This window comes from Podarcis bocagei, assembly GCF_964188305.1.
Source record: "Podarcis bocagei genome assembly, chromosome: 5".
NCBI lineage: Eukaryota > Metazoa > Chordata > Lepidosauria > Squamata > Lacertidae > Podarcis > Podarcis bocagei.
The window spans coordinates 49,109,081-49,113,602 of record NC_138129.1 but is presented as its reverse complement, the minus strand read 5'-3'; positions in this window follow the sequence as shown (position 1 = coordinate 49,113,602).

The window sequence follows — 4,522 nt, the reverse complement described above, 5'->3', positions numbered from 1 at the left end:
TGGTGAGTTGCACATTTCTCTCTTTTCTTATGCATTCTGTAACTGGTTCTTCACTTGATTAAAAATGCATCTGTGGATTCCATTATTCTTTTTCATTACACCTTCTGGAGTCTTCTCAACACCCCGTTGAAAACTCTTCAGCTTCCAGCAAAACTGACAAGGGGTGGTATTCAGTACTAGTCCTACTCAGAATAGACCACTGAAGTTAATGAACACAGATAACTCTGGCTCATTGATTTCAATGGGTCTACTCTGAGTATGACTTAGTAGAAACCATCCCAATGTTTCTAGAAATAAAATAAGGCTTATGTAAGATAGTGACAATTTTTTCCTACTTCTTTGAGGGCACCACAAGGAATACAGGTGAAATATTTTGGAGCTGGAAGTGATTTCTGATTTAGGACACCTCAATTCTCATTTGCCTGATATGAAACCACATTATTAAATGCAATGTGTCAACATATTAAAGTGCTAACATAACATAGAAATAATGTTGTAAGTGTTAACTACATTATGACCATTCTGAACTAGGGGAGGGCTTAGGTCAGAGGTAGAGCATCTCTTTTGTATGCAGAAAGTCCCAGGTTTAATACTTGACATCTTGAGCATCTAGCAATTAGTATCCCAGCCTTTCCACTGCATTTCCATTTCCTCCTCCTTCAGGGGGGGGGTGGATTTATCATGTAAGAGCCCAAATTCACTTCAATTGTGCAATTATATGGCATGTGGCGAAATCCCACCTGCAGAAAAGCAAGTCTGGAAGTTCCCTGAGTCTCTTAGATTTTTCCATGCACATTGGATTCCGATTGCTGTCTATTCATGGGAACTAAGGTAAAGGTAAAGGTACCCCTGCCCGTACGGGCCAGTCTTGCCAGACTCTAGGGTTGTGCGCCCATCTCACTCAAGAGGCCGGGGGCCAGCGCTGTCCGAAGACACTTCCGGGTCACGTGGCCAGCGTGACATCGCTGCTCTGGCGAACCAGGGCCGCACACGGAAACGCTGTTTACCTTCCCGCTTGTAAGCGGTCCCTATTTATCTACTTGCACCCGGGGGTGCTTTCGAACTGCTAGGTTGGCAGGCGCTGGGACCGAATGACGGGAGCGCACCCCGCCGCAGGGATTCGAACCGCCGACCTTTCGATCGGCAAGCCCTAGGCGCTGAGGCTTTTACCCACAGCGCCACCTGCGTCCCTCATGGGAACTAAGAGAGGTGCAAACTCTAGGGAAAATTTTCCTTCTTTGCTAGACAGGACAAAAACATAGGGTATTCAGGAAAGAAAAACAAACCAGTATTGGTTTGCTTTGGGAATCATAGACAAAGGTAACCTGTGGCAGAGAATTCTGGAGAATTCAACCTGTGGGGAATTCTGGGAAAAAGGACATTATGGAAACCCAGAAAAAAGGGGGGATTGTAATCTCTTTCATTCCAGACCCATCATAACCAGTACACAATCTTTTGTCAGAACTTAGCTACTTCCCTCTTCCCTTGACTAACTTAATGCAATGTGAGAAACTGAACTTTAACAGATACTTTTAAAGGGGTGGATGGAAATGACCACAGCCAGCTACCATAACAGATCATCAGTGACTTCCAAAACAGAACAGGCTTTCCTCACGATTCCTCTACCCTGAGAATGGCCCCCTGACACACAGGCATTGAACTGCAACCAATCACTAAGGATGGCTTCCCAGCTCCTCTACCTCCGGAATGGCCCCTGGACATAGGGATTGAATTGCAACAACATTCAAGTTCCTGCACTGGCTAAGTGACCCTTAGAATACCACACAATAAAACAAAATAAAATGTGCTAGCAGCTTTCTGTGCCAGGATGGGCTTTGGTCAGCAGTGAAATATTAGGAATGGCCATAGTGTGTTGGTGCTGCCAACACACACTGGCAGTAGAGCATCAGTCAGATCGAGCACTTACTGTACAAATTCCATTCTTATCTATTGTTCAGAAGACCCCATCATAAGGAATGGAAATATGCGACTTTCCGAAAGCCAAATTGATGTGGCAATAAAAGGAGGCATCTCATTTGCAAGCAGGAGTGTTTGTTTTGAAAATGTCATCTGTTTCCTGTCAGTATCTGACTGAGTCATTTTATCTGCTTATTCCACATAGCTTTTGCCTGCAATGCCACCGTTGCTTTTAGCGCTCCAAAAATCATTTTGATGTGCATTTCCCTCTTCCATTGTTCAATATACTGTTATTTCCAATCCTAGTTTCATGCTGCAAGTTGTGGTACCTTTTCACTCTTTTATATAGGCATGCTGTTAAACCAGCACTTATTCCCATTTGCTGTCCATCAGCAAAGCCCTGCTGTCAGTGAAAATTAAATGCTATGACAGCAATGAATTGAATTGTTGGATGATTAATATGAAAAGTTGGGTACCCTATATTACTTTACTGCTGGCTAACTCAGATGTCTATTCAGGAGCCTATTTTAAAAAAATGATTTTTGGAGGGGTGGGGAAGGATTGCTCTTTTTGAATCTGCAGCTTGTTGTAGTATGAGTGGGACCACCATGCAGCCAGATTATAGGCATATAATCTGCCTATGACAGCTCTAGTTCTAATATTATTTTGCCTTCTAAAAATCCCATTTGCCAACATCCATGATGTAAGAGGGATGTTACCAGAGACACCAACAAACTCAACCCCAGCTTGATTTCACTGCAGTAGTGGTCAGTAAAGCAAGCATGGGTGGGATTTTTCAGGCATCCAGACACCACAGGCCACTGCCACTTACCACAAAGGGGACAAGTGAGGTGCAGAGTTTCCTACCCCACCCCCCCAGTAACAGCCAATGTGACTTGCAGTATTGGAAAGTGACTTGTCCCCTTCATCCCACCCCATACTGTCGACAGAAGGAGCCCTGCATTTTAGTATCACATCCCATAGCAACAGAAGTGCAGTAGAGGGGAGTGAAGGGTAGACAGTGGCAGTGACAGCAGGAGCGTGGGAAGACTTGCAAAGCCCATCTACACTGATCCTTTCAATCTCAGACATCTGAGGTTAGACATCCAAGGTGTGATTATTACTAACTGAAAACGTATTGCTAATTGAAAACCTTTGTGAAATAGGATGCTGTGGTCAGTACAGTACAGTATACAGCAGCCACTAGAATGGAAGTACGGTAATTTCAATCTCAGATATCAGAAGTGCTAGTTGATTTACATGCATCATTTACGGCATGTAGATGCTAGGCGTACATGTAGGTATACACCTTTCAAACACTCTCCATAAACAAAATGAAACTTTTTAATATGAGGTGCCCAACAACTACAGTTCTGAAGTTAGTATAGCTTGCTAGCATTGGAGAATAAGAGTTCTTCAACTGTGTACAGTGGTGCCTCGCAAGACGAAAAGAATCCGTTCTGTGATTCTCTTCGTCTAGCGGTTTTTTCGTCTTGCGAAGCAAGCCCATTGACGGATTAGCGGTTTATCTGCTGATCGGATCACCTGATAAGCGGCTTAGCGGCTTAGAAAAGGGGGGGGGGGAGGAAAAAACCCAGCAGGAACTCGCAAGACATTGTCGTTTTGCGAAGCAAGCCCATAGGAAATTCGTTTTGCGAAGCACCTCCAAAACGGAAAACTCTTTCGTCTAGCGAGTTTTCCGTCTTGCGGGGCACCACTGTATCTGGAAAGGTCACAGTCCCAGGATCCTCCATCAGTGACTTCAGTGTATTTGCTAGGTGCCTTGCTGTAGGTAGTTGTAACTCAGTGACAACTAAAGTTGTGCAAACCAAATAGTATGCCTATTGTTCTTTACTAGGGTAGGATTTGGAATATATAAATATGCCATGTTGGCATAAAGAACAAAAATACACGTCTTTATCTGGCTGTGCTCATACACAGTATGAAAGCGTCACCTATCAGATTACTCAATTTTATACACTAGGGAGAGGTTATAACCCTTAATCTGCTTTCATGCAGTAAATGGTATTACTTTCTCTCCTATTTACTGCCTTGAAATCATAAAGCGGAGCACCCCATTAAGCTGGTAACATTGACAACCAAGTTTTCCTCATAAGGCAGGGACACCCCCTTGGAATAAGATTATTTGAAGGATTACAAAATATTTCATAGTTACATATACTCAGCTGGATACACCACAGAGAGAATAAGACTGGGTGTTTGTACAAAGCCATTTCTCCTACTCTTAGTTAAGCACTTTAGTATGAAACTAGAAACAGGCTGTTACCTGAAAAACATAGCATGTCATGAACCTGCATCACAAGGACTGTACTTCTAATACTGTCCAACTTTTTGTACGGTATCACTTTACTCAAATTTGTTATGTGGTAGCACACAGTTATAGTTTGTGAATTGTTTGCTGCAGCAAAGGAAAACAAAGCTCTCTGCATGTGTGCAATCTATGAAATCGAATAAACCAGCGGCTAAAACAGAAAGCCTGTATTTGGAATGTACTATGTGCGTACAAATATTTTCTTGGCCAGGGTTCCAACCTGAGTCTTCAATAGCAGTGGTACAGTCCGAACATAGTCTCACCACCTCATGT